General features: G+C 41.2%; 2 non-coding genes across 2 annotated transcripts; both read right to left on the bottom strand.

The window, feature by feature from the left end:
- Positions 1-13,880: 13,880 nt before the first annotated feature.
- Positions 13,881-13,987, bottom strand: LOC140550482 (U6 spliceosomal RNA). Its single transcript, XR_011979177.1, has one exon. It is a non-coding gene; the product is annotated as a U6 spliceosomal RNA (small nuclear RNA).
- Positions 13,988-21,170: 7,183 nt separating this feature from the next.
- LOC140550483 (U6 spliceosomal RNA) lies at positions 21,171-21,277 on the bottom strand. Its single transcript, XR_011979178.1, has one exon. It is a non-coding gene; the product is annotated as a U6 spliceosomal RNA (small nuclear RNA).
- Between the last annotated feature and the right edge of the window lie 994 nt (positions 21,278-22,271).

Below are 22,271 nucleotides of genomic sequence, written 5' to 3' on the forward strand. Positions count from 1 at the left end.
TTCTGTTCTCGTCTGTCATCATTTAATATTTAAATTCAAATTAAAGTCAAGTGTTCAAATCTGTATTATTATACAGATATTTTAATTAATATTTGATAATAAAATTACATGTGAATGAACAGATCAGCAGTTTGAGAACAGGTCTCATAAAACACGACCTTGTTTCAGAAAACAAGCTAAAAAAATACTTTAATAATTTATAATTTCAGAACTTCTGTTTTTGTCTGAGGCTTTTAAACTCCACCAGGATTTAGTGACTGATGTGAGAAAGCTGCTTGGAAATAACAGAGAGAGCTGAGTCTTTACAGCAGGAGGTTTTTGTACAGCCACTAAATGAGTTTGTATCACTGTGGTGCACTTTTGGTGGTGGCACCAAACTGTCAGTTGGCCGTAAGTAGTTTTACTGTTTATTCTCTGTTCATCTGAAAATCAGTTCTGGAACTGTTCATATACTTAATGCTTTTGTAAATCATTTTTTAAAGATTTTTTTTTTCATTTATTTGTTCTTTAAGTGGCAGTGTAGACTAACTATGGACATTTTACACCAAGAGTCTGTTTCTGTTGTTAATAAGGGTAGAAATGATTCAATATATATATATATATATATATATATATATATATTACTTTACTGAACAGTTAAATTTGTCTTTAATTGAACAGTAAAGGTCTGTTCTTGACCGGTGGCTCTCAGTGCAGCACTTTCACTGTGCTTCTTATTCTCATCATGAACAATTACCTGCTTATTATGAACACTGATGCATGTTTTAATGTTCATTTATTAAGTGTCGACTGTGTTCATATTTATTATTTATTATAGTAAATCATTCATTTCTCTGTAGGATCTGAATTCCTGTTGATTTTCATATTATAAATTTCACTAAGCGTCTCAGATTTATTTGCCAGTAAATGAAACATTAAAAAGTGTTAAATTCAGAAGAAAGTAACTACAGATGAATCTGAAGGACAGTTTAAACTGTAAAGTAGGTTATAATTACAGGACCAAACATTTTAATGCACCACTGAACTCAGTTCAGCTCTGTACAAAATAAGAGAAGTGAAACACATCTGTCCATGCCTCTGTGTTTGTGTGTCTGCTAGGTGTGACTGCTCCCAAACTCACGGTCCTGCCCCCCTCCAGTGTGGAGCTGCAGCAGGGGAAGGCCACACTCGTGTGTTTGGCCAACAAGGGCTTCCCCTCAGACTGGAGGCTAAGCTGGAAGGTAGGTGGGAGCAGCTGGAGCTCGGGGGTCAGCCAGAGCTCCGGATTTCTGCAGAAGGATGATGGTCTCTACAGTTGGACTAGCACCCTGACCCTACCGGAGGAGCAGTGGCTGAGGGACCCAGTGACCTGTGAGGCCACCAAGGACGCCCAGTCTACAGTGAGCGAGACACTAAGGAAAGATCAGTGCACTTAGCAGTGAGGACCGCCAGTCTCTGCTTTACTCAGCTCACTTTCTTCTCCTTCATTCAGGCTTTAAAGCACATAATTGAGCTTCAGTGCTGAAATGTTGATCTTTTGTCTCAAAGAAATAAAAGGCTTTTGGATTCAGTGTTTGTCTCTTTGTATTCATTGTGTGTTTTCTCCATATTATACTCAAGGGCAAGCTGTTTTGTTGTACAGTTGGCTTTAAATGCTCTTGTTTTAATACATTTGGAGTTGGAGGATAAATTTGTCTATTTCAAATCTACAGAAGCTGACATTTGTTTTTAGAATGACTTCCAGGCAGTTCATAATGTGGAGGGACTAATCAAAATATGAGGTTTCTAGACTTCAGCATAACTTTTAACCTCAACTCTTTTAATGTAAATGATTAGTAAAACTCTGGGGTTTCACACTACAGCACACTACACCAATAAGAATCATCTGTAACATGATTCAAGTGTAATTCACTCTGGATGAGAGCTTCAGTCAAATGCTGTAAATGTAAATAATCTTCTTGGTGGTTCTGAAATGAAACTGATGTTGATCTAAACTGTCTGAATTTCTGTCATGCAAATATTAGTTTCATCCACGGATGGAGCCTAGCTGCATAATGCAGTTTTCACTTCAGGATAATTCACTACACTGTTCTGAATTCAGAATTACAAAAGATAAGAATACATATGGGGATTCAGTATTTAGCTTTGGTGAAAATTATTTGATGAACCGAGATAAAACAAACAAACAAACAAAAAAAAAATAAAGAAAAAATGCATAATTATTCAGGAGAAATGACCTCTAAGACCTCTAAGATTGTACATTGCAGATATAGTGTCATCTGTGTCCCATGCAACACATCCAAAATGCAGTGGCACTGGTCGTCCTCAACGTTTCTAAGTTCAGCCATGTCTCTCCACTGCTGCGTTCTCTCTTCACTGGTTCCTGCAGCTGCTGCCTGTATCAGATTCAAAACCCTGACTCTGACCTACGAAGCCAAGAACGGACCAGCACCTCTGTATTTGATGGCAATGGTCAAAAGCCATCTGCTCCAAAGGCCCTTCCAGCTTCAAGTATGGCTCGGCTCAACTCGACATCCCTCAAGATTCACGGAAGACGAGCGTCCAGGCTTTTTTCAGTCCTTTTTTCAGTGCCGTCTGTGCCAAACTTCCCCTGGGTGTCTGAACGGCAAAGTCACTTGCTGTCTTCAGACGCAGACTGAAGACACACCTCTTCTGAGAATACTTGGGTGAAGAGTAGAGTATTATGGTCTCCTTATTGACTTATGTTTAGTAGAGTCTAATCTTAGGGGTATCTTCTTGAGTAAACAGTGAAGTACTTTTGTAAGTCACTCTGCTAAATGCCAAGAATGTAAATTGTCTTTACTGAGGAGAATAACAGATATATAAACGCAGCAGTGCTGATCTAAGCAGCTCAGACCTCAAACACCACTTCTGAATTCAACGACACTGAAGATTTAAACTAAAAAATGACTGGATACCAGCTCAGAGCCATGACATCTTAGTCGGGTCAAAATATAAAATGTTTAAATCCTATCGGCTCTCCAAGATCTTAATTCATAGGTTTGGATGCAGACCCAGTTCATGCTCATTTATACCACATTTGATAAGAATCCTCTGTTTTTGTAATATAAGAGTCTCTGTGAGAGTTTACATGGTGTTCCTCTGGATCTCCAGGTGGGCTTCATGTTCCTTTTTTTATTTACTCATTACCTTGAAATATATGTCTAGTAAACATATTAATTTAGCTGATTCTGATTTTTGTATTATTTAACCCTTTGAACTGCTGACGTCCTGCCGGCAGACTGGAAGTGTTACTAACGTCTATAACCAAAGCCCACCAGTTTCAGCAGAAGTCCCTGTAGTTACTGAGCAATGCACCTTAGTGTGTAATAAGTCTTGAAGTGGAGAGGGGTTAAAATCGATATTTTTTAGAGCAACAGACATAAAAAAATTATACACACTCTGGAGGTTAAACTAACACTGAACTTTAAATTCAGAAACACAGACATGCGTGTACTTCTGACAAAGTGCTGAGAGCAGAACACTCTGACATGTACTTCTGACATGGTAGTTTCCAAAATTCAGAAAACCTCAGCAGGTGGAGGAGCCTTTTCTTACAAAGAAAAACCTTCCAGATAATGTTCGGGACTCTCTTTCACTCTCACAATCTTTAAATCTATGCTTCCCCTTAGATAAAGATTGTAGGTCCAGGGGTTCACGGATACAGGGTATTGTAGTACACTGAGATGCTGGAGCTGTTGTCTCACTGCTTACACGCGATCACTCAGGTTTGTTGATGGTGGAGCAGATAGACGCTAGCGTTTCAGGGTGCTCCTGTGTCTGTGTTACCTTCTGGCTCTCTCCTTTTAATTAGGCTGTTACAGTCAGACCTGCCGGAGTCGTCAGACACACTCTGATACTGCTCAACATTCTCTGCTCTCCACAAAATCCTCTCAGTACTAACTCTCTCTTTTTACCTTGTCCGAGTAAATGGCCACCCAGCCCAACCTGCTGGAAGATTGCCCGCTGAGGTTCCCTCTACCTGCGTCAGACCAGCTGCCACCTACCAGTCCAACCATCAGGCCACCCACCCACCACCACCCATACCAGACCAATGGCACACCCTCCAACCACTGCTACCTGTTTAATGACCATGTTAAAACCTAAATGGACTCGTAACTATCTGCCACTATTAATATCACCACTATTAAATATCTGTTGTATCTGGTTTGGTAATTTTTATCAACAATGTTTAAATAGTTCTGATCAGAGGAGGACGGGTCGGGTCCCCCTTGTGAGTTTTGGTTCCTCCCGAGGTTTCTTCCTCCAGCTCTGAGGGAGTTTTTCCTTGCCACTGTCGCCGTTGGCTGCTCACTTGGGGTCTTTGATCCTTCATGTCTTCTTACGCCATTTTTTTGTCTCTGTCTTTCACTAATGACTAATTATGTAAAGCTGCTTTGTGACAACAACAGTTGTAAAAAGCTATACAAATAAATCTGACTTGACTTTTTATAGCATAAATGAACAGATCAGATTTGATCTTTTGAGTAGAAATAAGTTACTGTGCAGCACAGAAGAGCAGAATTTATTTCATTACACTGCACTGCTAGGATACACTCTCTATCTAAACCCTAAGAAAAATCTCAATATTTTAATTTAACTATATAAAATCTAGTCAGTTTGTTTATTTATCTTTATGATCTATTAAAGTGGGTAACCTTGATTATGTTTATGTAAATATCCTTTCTTGCTCCTTCACTGTAATTAGTGTACTTCTCTCTGAATAAAAATGTTACTGTGTTGCTGGGGTGGTAGCCCATATGTCAGTAGGGTGGTAGCCTCAGGGGTACTTCTTCAGTGCCTAGCGGTGCACTTAGGGTTGTGCAATTTCAACAAAAAATGTAATCCTTGTAAGTTTAGATATTTTTTTATATTATTCAGCCTTCAAAAATATGTTCGTAAAAGTCTCATATTGCACAAGCTTGCTCTTGTTATTAGATATTACTTGTTGCTTACTAATGATATTTATTTACCTTAAATTTAATTAATTTATTTATTAAATAAAGTAAAGTACTTGTATTTTTAATAAACTGAAGCATTTTAGTAAAATCAGTACAAAAACATTAAAATCACTGGAGCACTGGAGCATACAGTAGGACTAGAATGAGCTCAAGCTCTACAAACCTCCTCCTCTCATAAAGCTGAAACGCTGTGTGCATTATTGCTTTGTGCTTATTTATAGATTTATAGATGTTCATGCTGTGTGTCAGGGTGGTGGGTTTCCTTCCCTCCACAGAGTGTGTGATTGTGCTGTATCACATCTGCCCCTCAGGACCTGCAGCAGTGCAGTGTCTGTGCCGTCTGACTCAGGGAGGTTTTTGTATGGTGGTGTAACACTGTGTAAACACACCTGTACTACTGAACCAGTGCTCACTCATACAGTAATAATCTCCTGCATCTTCAGTCTGGACTCCACTGATGGTCAGAGTGAAGTCAGATCCAGATCCACTGCCACTGAAACGAGCTGGAGTTCCTGAAGGTAATTTGGTAGCATCATAAAACAAGAGTTTAGGAATTTCTCCAGGTTTCTGCAGGTACCAGGCGAGATAGTTGGTGTAATACACTGCAGTGCTGGTTCTACAGCTGATGGTGACGGTTTCTCCTGGAAGAGCAGATTTCACTGCAGGAGTCTGAGTCACAGTCACCTGACCTCTGGATTCTGAATAAAACACAAAAAATAAATACTAATATTACAACTATTAGTCATATAATATAATTAGTCATCCTAATAATATTTAGAGAACAATAGATCCTCTCTGCAGAAAGTGAGTCACCTTGAGTCCAGAAGATCAGAGTCCAGATGAAAGATCAGAGTCATGTCTGCTGTGGCTGAGGTTTGTGGGGCAGCAGCTCTCAGTCATGAAGTGTTAAACTCACAGCACTATAAACACTCCCAGAGCACTGAGGCATGTGCTGCTAATGCAAAGTGGAACCTCTCTATGGAAATGTCACTGTCCGCTGCAGTGATGATGTGACACTCAAATATGATGAGATGGAAACAGAAGTGTTTAATCAAACTGTCCTAGAAAAGAAACATCCAGCTGTTAAAGAAGCAGAAGCTAAATTAGACGTACTTGTATTAAAGCTCTATGAGAAAACATCTGAGCAAATCCACAGGAAGATGACCAAATAGATAAAACAGAGGGGTCTGAAATGACCACTTTGAATCCCGTACAGTCAAGCCTCAAACCACACACAGCTGAGAAAGCTCTGTGAGAAGGTGGGGATCACACTTCTCCTTAGTTCAGGTCAAACAAGTTTAAAATCTAAGAAATTGGTTTGAAATGTTGAATGGAAACGGTGTGTACCTTTTCAGTGTAGGGGCAGTTTTTGTGGCCTAGATTTACTGATTACAGCCAAATGAAGGTCACATATCATCAGTAGCACCACATCAGACTGACCAGGACAGAGTGAGATGGACACAGACTGATGCAGTAAATAGAGCGAGTCTTTCTTCTTCTTCTACGTACTCACACTGGGCCTGGTTGCCTTCTAATGTGCCTAAGCACGATTGTCCATTTGGCATTTTGGTGCACCTGACTTTTTTTTACCTGTGTGAAACCAAACCAAGGAAAAACACTCCAATTTTACAAACCCAGTAACTGAGTCATGTCATGGCTTGCTAGGCCAGACCAGGATGGGACAAACACTCGCAGAGATGGAGTCAAAGCAAGCAGATTTATTAACGTAATAGGATAAACAAAAGGGGGCAAGTGAGGCAAAGAAGCAGCAAACCATGAACAACAGTGATCAACAAAAACCTGAACGTGTCAAACGAAATGGCGAAAACAACAAAGACCTGGGACTGGGAGGAGTTGAGCTAGCGCAAATGGGCTAGCACTAGGGGGGTTAACCAAAAGGGGACAAGAATGAAATCCTACAGGCAGAGCCTGGGCTAAACAGGGGTTAACGTAAACTGCACTTGAACAGCGCTACAATGACTAAGAGGGGAGAGCTGGGGGACCAGCTACTGAGCAAGAACGGCTAGGCCAACCAAACCTGGAACCGCAGCGTGCTGAGGTTCCCCCTGAAAGCGGGTAGGCGACGCGGATTGTGGCTTATTTGTAGTGGTTTTGGGGCGCACTGTTACACGGCCCTCTCACATGCCTTAAAGATCTCCCACAATGCAACACCAGCAATGTTCTGTGAATCGTGCTGCACTTATTAGAAGATTTTTACAGAGGCAGCTAGATCACACTGGATGTGTACCGTGCCTGAGCATGGCACAGTAAACCATGTCCAGGCCATCTTGAAGAGGAGGGCTTGTACACCACTCAGCTGGACTCTAGTGGGATTGGGTGCAAGGGTGCACTCATACTAGTCCAACAAACTGAATCAGGCTTTTTTTTTAGGGGGGGGGGGTACAGCTTGAAGAAGAAAAGATAATGCACCACTAACACACTAACACATGAACAGTAGGACTGGAATGAGCTCTTAGAGAACTTCTCATCTCATAGAAGAAGTGGAGCTGGAACGCTGTGGGCATTATTGCTTTGTGCTTATTTATAGATGTTTACGCTGTGTGTCAGGGTGGTGGGTTTCCTCCCCTGTGAGTGATTGTGCTGTATCACATCCGCCCCATCAGCACCTGCAGTAGGTCCAGCTGCAGCAGTGCAGTGTTTATGCCTTCTGACTCAGGGAGGTTTTTGTATGGCTCTGTAAGACTGTGTGAGCAGGTTTGTACTACTGATCCAATGATAACTCTGGCAGTAATAATCTCCTGCATCTTCAGTCTGGACTCCACTGATGGTCAGAGTAAAGTCAGATCTTGATCCACTGCCACTGAAACGAGCTGGAGTTCCTGATGCTCTGTTATCAATGAAGTAGAACAGGAGCTTAGGAGATTCTCCAGGTTTCTGCAGATACCAGGCTAAACGCTGACCTTTACTGTCATTGTACACATCAGGGTTGGTTCTACAGTTGATGGTGATGGTTTCTCCTGGAAGAGCAGATTTTACTGCAGGAGTCTGAGTCACAGTCGCCTGACCTCTGGATTCTGAAATTAGAAAAATGTTTTTTGTGTTATAATACTTAGTATTTTAGTTTCTGCAGTAAACATACAGCAGTGCATTACCTTGAGTCCAGAAGATCAGAGTCCAGATGAAGATGGGGATCAGAGTCATGTCTGCTGTGGGTGAGGTTTGTGGGGCAGCAGCTCTCAGTCATGAAGTCTTAAACTCACAGCACTATAAACACTCCCAGAGCACTGAAGCATGTGCTGCTAATGCAAAGTGGAACCTCTCTGGAAATGTCACCAGCAAACCCCTCTAACAACCACAGAACCACTGAGAGGATCCAATAGTGGAGTAGAGCACCTGTTCCTGATCTGACATGATCAGATACTGGAATTATAATCAAAGATGAGGCTTAAAAAACAGTAAATCAGACAAACTCAAATAAAGCTGAAAACTGAGACGTCAACTGAACAATGATAAAGTCTGTGTTCAGGAGAATCTTCTGAAGGTGATGGACACTCACACACACAGGATGTTAGATTTGAGGACATGGCAGATGTAGAAGATGAAGAAGCAGGTTTAGGGGTAATGGTGAGGACGGCGGTTCATAAAGATGCTGGGTGAGTTTTTCAGTACAGCAGTAGATTAAACTGCACAGGTAAATGGATCCAAAGTGATCAAACAGGTTCAGAAGATCAGATGAACCAGGTCTAGATCCCAAACTGACTTTATTCAGAATCTCATAAAGAAACAAATGAACAAACACTGAGAAATGAGAAAGATAAAAGAGTGAACATATTAAGACTACACACTTTTATTATGCAGCTCTTTTATTATGTTCAGCTCTGAACATTCATTTTAATTTTCAGGAAAAAATAGAATTTTCAACAAACATATTTAATTGATGTGAAATTCATTGTTATTCTTGATCAGCTGCTTTTGCTTGTACTGAAAGCGACTGTGTTAAAGAGTGAGGTATGAACTGTGAGTCTTTATTAGGTGAATTATCCTGTATTTTCATTAATAGCTCTGTACAGTTAGAATGGGTGTTGGTTTAATGATGCTGTACGGGAGAATTGATGGACTATTTTTATTAATAGCTCTGTAAAGTTAAAACTATAACTTTTTCTGACCATGTTTTGATTATACTTTGATTAAACACATTTAGAGCATTTACATTTAGAGCATTTACATTTAGAGCATTCACATTTAGAGCATTCACATTTAGAGTATTTACATTTAGAGCATTTACATTTATAGCATTCACATTTAGAGTATTTACATTTAGAGCATTCACATTTAGAGTATTCACATTTAGAGCATTCACATTTAGAGCATTCACATTTAGAGTATTTACATTTAGAGCATTCACATTTAGAGTATTCACATTTAGAGCATTCACATTTAGAGCATTTACATTTAGAGCATTCACATTTAGAGCATTTAGCTGATGCTCTTATCCAGAGCGACTTACAAGGTAACTAGTATTACAGAGGTCGGCCAATGCACTGTTAGGAGTCTTGCCAAAGAACTCTTATTAATGTAGCACAGCAAAGTCACCCAGACCGGGAATCGAACCCTGGTCTCACACAGGGGGTAATAGCTCACTGGCAGGTAGTGGTGTTACTTAATGCATCACACCAAACCCACTTTACTGTACATCCTGTACATCTGCACTCCTGGACACTTGACACTTTACTTAAATACCAATATATACACATATTTACTCAGTATGGACATATCTGCTGATCCACACTCCTACTGCACATTATTATTCATTCATTCATTATACTCCCATTATTCATTATTATTGTATTTTTATTCTTTTTTTTATTTCTTATTATTGTATCATATTTACTGTGCTGTTATTGTGTAACTGCTACTGGCTGCTGAATTTCCTTCAGGATTAATAAAGTATATATCTCTCTATCTAAGTATCTTTCTATCTATCTGTACAGATGAAGTAGAAGCTCCTAGAAGGAAGCAGGTACTGTTTTTTAGGAAACTGAGAACAGAGTGGAGCTGTAAATGGACGACTGTAGACGGGTTGGATTCAGTCAGGATGCTTAATAAAGAATAACGAGTAAATGTGTTTAAATGTGTTTAAATGTGTTTAATCAAGTGTGTGTGTTGTGTCTCCTCTCCAGGTGTGGAGTTCAGTAGCCCCGAGATGGAGTTGAACACAGATCTGCTTCACCTCCGTCTGCAGTAGAGCTGAAGTTCTACACAGTGCTGCTGTTTGGGTCTTTACTCTGTTCACTGTCCTGTTGCTGGACCTGTGCTTCTGCTCTGCTGAAATAAAGCTTGATGTTGGACATTGTCTGATGTTTTCTTCTACTTGATGATCAGGGTTGTGAGGGAGGATCTTCAGCTGGAGGTTCAGGGCAGTGCTGTGTGTGTTGTGCTTGAGTGAGTTTGGCTGAACGAAGCTGAACATCTGGTGAAAGTGCTGCTCTATTCTGGGACAAGGACGACAACTCAGGTCTGTTAATGCAAATCTGAGTTTCACTCCAGTGCTCTCTCTCTCTCTCTCTCTCTCTCTCTCTCTCTCTCTCTCTCTGTCTGTCTAACTCTCTCTCTCTCTCTCTCTCTCTCTGTCTCTCTGTCTCTCTCTCTCTCTGTCTCTCTTTTTCTCTCTCTCTCTCTTACCTGGTCTGAAGAGGAACTTGTAAAAATGTCAATTATTGATACATCCCAGACACACAGAAAGCAAACCATTTCAACAGAAAATGTTACAAAACAACCTGAGAAATTTGATCTAAACCTAAACATCAACTTAAACTTAACCTAACCCTTAACCTAACCCTTACTCTAATCATAACCATAATCTAATCTTAGTCTTACCCTTAACATTACCCTTTCCCTTCCCTTAACCATTACCATAAAAATAACCATAACCTAATCTTTACCCTAATCCTAACCCTATACCCTTAATCTAACCATAACAATGACCTAACCTTTACCCTAACTGTTTCCCTAGCCCTTACTCTAACTTTAACCATCATCATGACCATAACCTAACCATTACCCTAACTGTTACCCTAACTATAACCATAACCTAACCCTTATCATTTCCCTCACTCAAACCTTGACCATAACCATAACCCTAACCCTATCCCTTACCCTAACCCTTATCATTACCTATCCCTTACCTTAAACCTTATTCTTCCTTGACCATAACTCTAACTCTTAACTACCCTAATATTAACCTTTCTTTGTTCATTAAATCCATTTTCTGTGCATTCAGTTATTTTGTAGGAGGTCTATAATGGAGAGAAGCAGGCTGTTGTGTTGCTGCTGTTTTCTTAATTCTTCTTTGAGGTTGGGTTGTGTATTACAAATTGCAGGGGGTGAAAACATGAAAAGGATTCTTCACACACATTAATAAATCGGCTGTGGAGTTTTTACTCAGAGTGAACACCTCAGTACCTTCACTGACTTTTAGTAGATGTGCTCCTGTTAGAGTCTAAAGGTGATGTAAATTAAAGACTGATGGAGTCTGAAGTGGATCATGATGGGGTGGTGTTGCAGAAGAACAGGTTCTGTGGTGACTCTGGTGGATAGAAATGTGTAATTCAGAGTCCAGCACTAAATGAAGCTCCAGCTGACCCTCCTGTGGACTTCATCACAGTTTACAGAGAGGAATCCTACAGCAGGAACACAGCACTGCATGCCTCCCTTTTACACACTACAGGATCAACAGTGTGTTTTATTGCTCAGTGTTCAAGTGTGAAGCTGCAGAAGGCTGCTGGTTTGGTGCCCCCTGCTGGACAGCCTGCTTGGAGTAGGACTGCAGTGCAGTGTCTGTGCAGTCTGACTCAGGGAGGTTTTTGTACAGCTGTGTAACACTGTGTGAACGACCAGACACTACTGATGTAAAATTCTCCCATACAGTAATAATCTCCTGCATCTTCAGTCTGGACTCCACTGATGGTCAGAGTGAAGTCAGATCCAGATCCACTGCCACTGAAACGAGCTGGTGTTCCTGACCATAAGCTTGTAGCATAGTAGATCAGGAGTTTAGGTGCTTCTCCAGGTTTCTGCAGGTACCAGGACATATAATTACCCGAATATACACTGTGGCTGGTTTTACAGTTGATGGTGACGGTTTCTCCTGGAAGAGCAGATTTCACTGCAGGAGTCTGAGTCACAGTCGCCTGACCTCTGGATTCTGAAAAACAATGAGAGTAAACTGACTCATGAACTTTCAACATTATTATTTTACCATCAAATCTTCAGATATGATTGTATAAGAATAACAGCTGTCGTCTTTTGTCTTCCTAAAAGTAAACGTACAGCAGTGCATTACCTTGAGTCCAGAAGATCAGAGTCCAGATGAAGATGGGGATCAGAGTCATGTCTCCTGTGGGTGAGGTTTGTGGGGCAGCAGCTCTCAGTCATGAAGTGTTAAACTCACAGCACTATAAACACTCCCAGAGCACTGAAGCATGTGCTGCTAATGCAAAGTGGAACCTCTCTATGGAAATGTCACCAGCAAATGCCTCTTACTCTTGAACTGGAGCGACTAAACAGACCATATTAGACAATGATCCTTTGATCTATAGGAGATCAAGTTTATTTGTACAATCAATGGTTTCTTAGCTTTTAGTAACAATTATGGCTCCAAATCCCTAATGAGAGATTCTGATAGTAAAAAGGCACACCTCTTCCTGACCTGACACGATCAGATTCTGAATAATCAGACTAAAATCATAATCAAATATGATCCATAAAATAAATTATTAAAAAATATTTAATAAATAATACAAATCAGACCCTCAAATAAAGGTAAAAAAGCTAAGAAGTCAACTGAACAGTGTTAAAGCCTGTGTTCTGGATAATCTTCTGATGGTGATGGACACACACCGGATGTCAGCTGGTTATCCTGGACAGTGGACGGCTCAGAGGTGAAGGAGGGCATTCTGACCAGTGTAGAAGAAGAGCAGAACGGCCGCTCCAGCCTCTGCAGCACCCTGACCCTCAGCAAAGCTCTCTGAGAAATAAAGCTTGATCTTGGACAATGTCTGATGTTTTATTCTACTTGATGATCAGGGTTGTGAGAGAGGATCTTCAGCTGGAGGTTCAGGGCAGTGCTGTGTGTGTTGTGCTTGAGTGAGTTTGGCTGAACGAAGCTGAACATCTGGTGAAAGTGCTGCTCTATTCTGGGACAAGGACGACAACTCAGGTCTGTTAATGCAAATCTGAGTTTCACTCCAGTGCTCTCTCTCTCTCTCTCTCTCTCTCTCTCTCTCTCTCTCTCCCACTCTCTCTCTCTCTCTCTCTCTCTCCCTCGCTCTCTCTCTCTCTTTCTCTCTCTCTCTCTCTTTCTCTCAGTTTCAGTGGATAATCTGCTGAGCTCTGCTGGATTGGAGGCTGCTTTTACTTTTTACTTTATTGATGCTGTCCTCCAGGACTTGAGTGTAATCTCCTGAGTTACCTGTCAGTGTGTAAAACGTACTGCATGTTTAGATGATCACTGGATCCTGTTACACAGTGAAAATGTGATGTTTTTGACGTGATAATCAACCAGAGAAAATCTCAATCAGTAACAATCCTAGGAGTCACAAAATTCCACTCATCATGCAGACAGTGGAAAACAGAGACGCTACAGGTCTCTCTAGAAGATCTGACAGTTCTAAAAGTAAAAAAGGTAAAGGTGCACGTATTTGTCACTGTACACCAAAATGTGTCCTCTGCATTTAACTCATCTGTGGTAGTGAACACACACTTACTAGTGAGCTAGGGGCAGCAAGTACACGCGCACTCCCAGAGCAGTGGGCATCCAACTTCAGCGCCTGTGGAGCAGAGAGGATAAAGGGCCTTGCTCAAGGGCCCAACAGTGGCAGCTTGTCAAGTCCGGGAATCAAACTCACAACCTTGTTATCGATAGCCTGGCACTCTAACCGCTGAGCCAACACTGCCCCAAAAAAGTTTGGATGCTTCATGATTTTGCGTGTCATCCTTGCGCAGGGGCCATGGTAATCTTCTCTGTATCGTTCTAATTTTAGTATATGTGCTGCCGTAGCAAGCACATATGACAGAGAAGAAGAATCCCAACTAAGTAAATCGCAGTTTGGATATCACCTGAGAGGAGCACTTTTAAAAGATCTGTGGAGGAACTGCATAAAGAACAGTCTGACCATTTCTCTTCCAAGAATAAAAGGTTTTTCTAGAATCCCTGAAAACATCTGAACTTTTAATGATCAGAGAAAGAATGTGAATATATTATTGATTAAAAAAGGACAATAATGTGAGAGAGAAATTCTTCTAGTGCTGGTCTTCTGTTTAGTACACACTAAAACCTGCAGCTCAGTGGTGACCTGGAGTGAAAACATGAAAAGGCTTCTTCACACACATTAATAAATCAGCTGTGGAGTTTTTACTGAGAGTGAACACCTCAGTACCTTCACTGACTTTTAGTAGATCTGCTCCTTTTAGAGTCAAAAGGTGATGTAGATTAAAAGACTGATGGATTCTGAAGTGGATCATGATGGGGTGGTGTTGCAGAAGAACAGGTTCTATGGTGACCATGATGGATAGAAATGTGTAATTCAGAGTCCAGCACTGAATGAAGCTCCAGCTGACCCTCCTGTGGACTTTATCACAGTTTACAGAGATGAATCCTGCAGCAGGAACATGGTCAGTGAGGAAACACACAGCAGCATTCCTGCACACCTCCCTTTTACACACTACAGGATCAAAAGTGTGTTTTATTGCTTAGTGTTCAAGTGTGAAGCTGCAGGAGGCTGCTGGTTATGGTGCCCCCTGCTGGACAGCCTGCTTGGAGTAGGACTGCAGTGCAGTGTCTGTGCAGTCTGACTCAGGGAGGTTTTTGTACAGCTGTGTAACACTGTGTGAACGACCAGACACTACTGATGTAAAATACTCCCATACAGTAATAATCTCCTGCATCTTCAGTCTGGACTCCACTGATGGTCAGAGTGAAGTCAGACCCAGATCCACGTCCACTGAAACGAGCTGGAGTTCCTGACCATAAGCTAGAGGCATCATAGATCAGGAGTTTAGGTGCTTCTCCAGGTTTCTGCAGGTACCAGGACATATAATTACCCGAATATACACTGTGGCTGGTTTTACAGTTGATGGTGACGGTTTCTCCTGGAAGAGCAGATTTTACTGCAGGAATCTGAGTCACAGTCGCCTGACCTCTGGATTCTGAAAAACAATGAGAGTAAACTGACTCATGAACTTTCAACATTATTATTTTACCATCAAATCTTCAGATATGATTGTGTAAGAATAACAGCTGTCGTCTTTGTCTTCCTAAAAGAAAACGTACAGCAGTGCATTACCTTGAGTCCAGAAGATCAGAGTCCAGATGAAGATGGAGATCAGAGTCATGTCTGCTGTGGGTGAGGTTTGAGGGGCAGCAGCTCTCAGTCCTGAAGTGTTAAACTCACAGCACTATAAACACTCCCAGAGCACTGAAGCATGTGCTGCTAATGCAAAGTGGAACCTCTCTATGGAAATGTCACCAGCAAATGCCTCTTACTCTTGAACTGGCACGACTAAACAGACCATATTAGACAATGATCCTTTGATCTATTGGAGATCAAAATTATGGCTCCAAATCCCTAATGAGCCTCACAGAAGAAGACACTGTCAGGAAAACCCCTCTAACAACCACAGAAACACTGAGAGGATCCAATAGTGAAGTAGATCACCTGTTCCTGATCTGACATGATCAGATACTGGAATTATAATCAAAGATGAGGCTTAAAAAACAGGTAAATCAGACACACTCAAATAAAGCTGAAAACTGAGACGATGATACAATGATAAAGTCTGCGTTCAGGAGAATCTTCTGAAGGTGATGGACACTCACACACACAGGATGTCAGATTTGAGGACATGGCAGATGTAGAAGATTAAGAAGCAGGTTTAGGGGTAATGGTGAGGACGGCGGTTCATGAAGATGCTGGGTGAGTTTTTCAGTACAGCAGTAGATTAAACCGCACAGGTAAATGGATCCAAAGTGATCAAACAGGTTCAGAAGATCAGATGAACCAGGTCTAGATTCCAAACTGACTTTATTCAGAATCTCATAAAGAAACAAATGAACAAACACTGAGAAATGAGAAAGATAAAAGAGTGAACATATTACGACTAGACACTTTAATTATGCAGCTCTGAGCATAAATGTGTGTGTGTGTGTGTGTGTGTGTGTGTGTGTGTGTGTGTGTGTGTGTACTGTAGTGTGACGGAGGTTTTTGTAAGACGGTTTCATTGGAATGTATCACTGTGGTACACTTTCGGTGGAGGAACCAAAGTCATTGTGAAAGGTGGGTGTGTTTTCTTATTTTCTTTTTTTTTTTAATAAACATTTATTTTAATTTTAACATATTTAATTGATGTGAAATTAATTGTTATTCTTGATAAGCTGCTTTTGCTTGTACTGAAAGTGACTGTGTTAAAGAGTGAGGTATGAACTGTGAGTCTTTATTAGGTGAATTATCCTGTATTTTTATTAATAGCTCTGTACAGTTAGAATGGGTGTTGGGTTAATGATGCTGTACGGGAGAATTGATGGACTATTTTTATTAATAGCTCTGTACAGTTAAAACTGTAACTTTTTCTGACCATGTTTTGATTATACTTTGATTAAACACATTTAGAGCATTCACGTTTAGAGCATTCACATTTAGAGCATTTACATTTAGAGCATTCACATTTAGAGCATTTACATTTAGAGCATTCAAATTTAGAGCATTCACATTTAGAGCATTTAGCTGATGCTCTTATCCAGAGTGACTTACAAGGTAACTAGTATTACAGAGGTGGGCCAATGCACTGTTAGGAGTCTTGCCAAAGAACTCTTATTAATGTAGCACAGCAAAGTCACCCAGACCGGGAATTGAACCCTGGTCTCACACAGGGGGTAGTAGCTCACTGGCAGGTAGTGGTGTTACTTGTTGCATCACAGCAACCCCACTTTACTGTACATCCTGTACATCTGCACTCCTGGACACTTGACAATTTCCTTAAATACCAATATAAACACATATTTACTCAGTATGAACATATCTGCTGATCCACACTCCTACTGGACATTATTATTTATTCGTTCATTATTCTCCCATTATTCATTATTATTGTATTTCTTATTACTGTATCATATTTACTGTGCTGTTATTGTGTAACTGCTACTAGCTGCTGAATTTCCTTCAGGATTAATAAAGTATATATCTCTCTATCTAAGTATCGTTCTATCTATCTGTACAGATGAAGTAGAAGCTCATAGAAGGAAGCAGGTACTGTTTTTTAGGAAACTGAGAACAGAGTGGAGCTGTAAATGGACGACTGTAGACGGGTTGGATTCAGTCAGGATGCTTAATAAAGAATAACGAGTAAATGTGTTTAAATGTGTTTAAATGTGTTTAATCAAGTGTGTGTGTTGTGTCTCCTCTCCAGGTGTGGAGTTCAGTAGCCCCGAGATGGAGTTGAACACAGATCTGCTTCACCTCCGTCTGCAGTAGAGCTGAAGTTCTACACAGTGCTGCTGTTTGGGTCTTTACTCTGTTCACTGTCCTGTTGCTGGACCTGTGCTTCTGCTCTGCTAAAATAAAGCTTGATGTTGGACATTGTCTGATGTTTTCTTCTACTTGATGATCAGGGTTGTGAGGGAGGATCTTCAGCTGGAGGTTCAGGGCAGTGCTGTGTGTGTTGTGCTTGAGTGAGTTTGGCTGAACGAAGCTGAACATCTGGTGAAAGTGCTGCTCTATTCTGGGACAAGGACGACAACTCAGGTCTGTTAATGCAAATCTGAGTTTCACTCCAGTGCTCTCTCTCTCTCTCTCTCTCTCTCTCTCTCTCTCTCTCTCTCTCTCTCTGTCTGTCTAACTCTCTCTCTCTCTCTCTCTCTCTCTCTCTCTCTGTCTCTCTGTCTCTCTCTCTCTCTGTCTCTCTTTTTCTCTCTCTCTCTCTTACCTGGTCTGAAGAGGAACTTGTAAAAATGTCAATTATTGATACATCCCAGACACACAGAAAGCAAACCATTTCAACAGAAAATGTTACAAAACAACCTGAGAAATTTGATCTAAACCTAAACATCAACTTAAACTTAACCTAACCCTTAACCTAACCCTTACTCTAATCATAACCATAATCTAATCTTAGTCTTACCCTTAACATTACCCTTTCCCTTCCCTTAACCATTACCATAAAAATAACCATAACCTAATCTTTACCCTAATCCTAACCCTATACCCTTAATCTAACCATAACAATGACCTAACCTTTACCCTAACTGTTTCCCTAGCCCTTACTCTAACTTTAACCATCATCATGACCATAACCTAACCATTACCCTAACTGTTACCCTAACTATAACCATAACCTAACCCTTATCATTTCCCTCACTCAAACCTTGACCATAACCATAACCCTAACCCTATCCCTTACCCTAACCCTTATCATTACCTATCCCTTACCTTAAACCTTATTCTTCCTTGACCATAACTCTAACTCTTAACTACCCTAATATTAACCTTTCTTTGTTCATTAAATCCATTTTCTGTGCATTCAGTTATTTTGTAGGAGGTCTATAATGGAGAGAAGCAGGCTGTTGTGTTGCTGCTGTTTTCTTAATTCTTCTTTGAGGTTGGGTTGTGTATTACAAATTGCAGGGGGTGAAAACATGAAAAGGATTCTTCACACACATTAATAAATCAGCTGTGGAGTTTTTACTCAGAGTGAACACCTCAGTACCTTCACTGACTTTTAGTAGATGTGCTCCTGTTAGAGTCTAAAGGTGATGTAAATTAAAGACTGATGGAGTCTGAAGTGGATCATGATGGGGTGGTGTTGCAGAAGAACAGGTTCTGTGGTGACTCTGGTGGATAGAAATGTGTAATTCAGAGTCCAGCACTAAATGAAGCTCCAGCTGACCCTCCTGTGGACTTCATCACAGTTTACAGAGAAGAATCCTACAGCAGGAACACAGCACTGCATGCCTCCCTTTTACACACTACAGGATCAACAGTGTGTTTTATTGCTCAGTGTTCAAGTGTGAAGCTGCAGAAGGCTGCTGGTTTGGTGCCCCCTGCTGGACAGCCTGCTTGGAGTAGGACTGCAGTGCAGTGTCTGTGCAGTCTGACTCAGGGAGGTTTTTGTACAGCTGTGTAACACTGTGTGAACGACCAGACACTACTGATGTAAAATTCTCCCATACAGTAATAATCTCCTGCATCTTCAGTCTGGACTCCACTGATGGTCAGAGTGAAGTCAGATCCAGATCCACTGCCACTGAAACGAGCTGGTGTTCCTGACCATAAGCTTGTAGCATAGTAGATCAGGAGTTTAGGTGCTTCTCCAGGTTTCTGCAGGTACCAGGACATATAATTACCCGAATATACACTGTGGCTGGTTTTACAGTTGATGGTGACGGTTTCTCCTGGAAGAGCAGATTTCACTGCAGGAGTCTGAGTCACAGTCGCCTGACCTCTGGATTCTGAAAAACAATGAGAGTAAACTGACTCATGAACTTTCAACATTATTATTTTACCATCAAATCTTCAGATATGATTGTATAAGAATAACAGCTGTCGTCTTTTGTCTTCCTAAAAGTAAACGTACAGCAGTGCATTACCTTGAGTCCAGAAGATCAGAGTCCAGATGAAGATGGGGATCAGAGTCATGTCTCCTGTGGGTGAGGTTTGTGGGGCAGCAGCTCTCAGTCATGAAGTGTTAAACTCACAGCACTATAAACACTCCCAGAGCACTGAAGCATGTGCTGTTAATGCAAAGTGGAACCTCTCTATGGAAATGTCACCAGCAAATGCCTCTTACTCTTGAACTGGAGCGACTAAACAGACCATATTAGACAATGATCCTTTGATCTATAGGAGATCAAGTTTATTTGTACAATCAATGGTTTCTTAGCTTTTAGTAACAATTATGGCTCCAAATCCCTAATGAGAGATTCTGATAGTAAAAAGGCACACCTCTTCCTGACCTGACACGATCAGATTCTGAATAATCAGACTAAAATCATAATCAAATATGATCCATAAAATAAATTATTAAAAAATATTTAATAAATAATACAAATCAGACCCTCAAATAAAGGTAAAAAAGCTAAGAAGTCAACTGAACAGTGTTAAAGCCTGTGTTCTGGATAATCTTCTGATGGTGATGGACACACACCGGATGTCAGCTGGTTATCCTGGACAGTGGACGGCTCAGAGGTGAAGGAGGGCATTCTGACCAGTGTAGAAGAAGAGCAGAACGGCCGCTCCAGCCTCTGCAGCACCCTGACCCTCAGCAAAGCTCTCTGAGAAATAAAGCTTGATCTTGGACAATGTCTGATGTTTTATTCTACTTGATGATCAGGGTTGTGAGAGAGGATCTTCAGCTGGAGGTTCAGGGCAGTGCTGTGTGTGTTGTGCTTGAGTGAGTTTGGCTGAACGAAGCTGAACATCTGGTGAAAGTGCTGCTCTATTCTGGGACAAGGACGACAACTCAGGTCTGTTAATGCAAATCTGAGTTTCACTCCAGTGCTCTCTCTCTCTCTCTCTCTCTCTCTCTCTCTCTCCCACTCTCTCTCTCTCTCTCTCTCTCTCCCTCGCTCTCTCTCTCTCTTTCTCTCTCTCTCTCTCTTTCTCTCAGTTTCAGTGGATAATCTGCTGAGCTCTGCTGGATTGGAGGCTGCTTTTACTTTTTACTTTATTGATGCTGTCCTCCAGGACTTGAGTGTAATCTCCTGAGTTACCTGTCAGTGTGTAAAACGTACTGCATGTTTAGATGATCACTGGATCCTGTTACACAGTGAAAATGTGATGTTTTTGACGTGATAATCAACCAGAGAAAATCTCAATCAGTAACAATCCTAGGAGTCACAAAATTCCACTCATCATGCAGACAGTGGAAAACAGAGACGCTACAGGTCTCTCTAGAAGATCTGACAGTTCTAAAAGTAAAAAAGGTAAAGGTGCACGTATTTGTCACTGTACACCAAAATGTGTCCTCTGCATTTAACTCATCTGTGGTAGTGAACACACACTTACTAGTGAGCTAGGGGCAGCAAGTACACGCGCACTCCCAGAGCAGTGGGCATCCAACTTCAGCGCCTGTGGAGCAGAGAGGATAAAGGGCCTTGCTCAAGGGCCCAACAGTGGCAGCTTGTCAAGTCCGGGAATCAAACTCACAACCTTGTTATCGATAGCCTGGCACTCTAACCGCTGAGCCAACACTGCCCCAAAAAAGTTTGGATGCTTCATGATTTTGCGTGTCATCCTTGCGCAGGGGCCATGGTAATCTTCTCTGTATCGTTCTAATTTTAGTATATGTGCTGCCGTAGCAAGCACATATGACAGAGAAGAAGAATCCCAACTAAGTAAATCGCAGTTTGGATATCACCTGAGAGGAGCACTTTTAAAAGATCTGTGGAGGAACTGCATAAAGAACAGTCTGACCATTTCTCTTCCAAGAATAAAAGGTTTTTCTAGAATCCCTGAAAACATCTGAACTTTTAATGATCAGAGAAAGAATGTGAATATATTATTGATTAAAAAAGGACAATAATGTGAGAGAGAAATTCTTCTAGTGCTGGTCTTCTGTTTAGTACACACTAAAACCTGCAGCTCAGTGGTGACCTGGAGTGAAAACATGAAAAGGCTTCTTCACACACATTAATAAATCAGCTGTGGAGTTTTTACTGAGAGTGAACACCTCAGTACCTTCACTGACTTTTAGTAGATCTGCTCCTTTTAGAGTCAAAAGGTGATGTAGATTAAAAGACTGATGGATTCTGAAGTGGATCATGATGGGGTGGTGTTGCAGAAGAACAGGTTCTATGGTGACCATGATGGATAGAAATGTGTAATTCAGAGTCCAGCACTGAATGAAGCTCCAGCTGACCCTCCTGTGGACTTTATCACAGTTTACAGAGATGAATCCTGCAGCAGGAACATGGTCAGTGAGGAAACACACAGCAGCATTCCTGCACACCTCCCTTTTACACACTACAGGATCAAAAGTGTGTTTTATTGCTTAGTGTTCAAGTGTGAAGCTGCAGGAGGCTGCTGGTTATGGTGCCCCCTGCTGGACAGCCTGCTTGGAGTAGGACTGCAGTGCAGTGTCTGTGCAGTCTGACTCAGGGAGGTTTTTGTACAGCTGTGTAACACTGTGTGAACGACCAGACACTACTGATGTAAAATACTCCCATACAGTAATAATCTCCTGCATCTTCAGTCTGGACTCCACTGATGGTCAGAGTGAAGTCAGACCCAGATCCACGTCCACTGAAACGAGCTGGAGTTCCTGACCATAAGCTAGAGGCATCATAGATCAGGAGTTTAG

This window comes from Salminus brasiliensis, chromosome 2 (genome assembly GCF_030463535.1).
Source record: "Salminus brasiliensis chromosome 2, fSalBra1.hap2, whole genome shotgun sequence".
In the NCBI taxonomy this organism is placed as follows: Eukaryota; Metazoa; Chordata; class Actinopteri; order Characiformes; family Bryconidae; genus Salminus; species Salminus brasiliensis.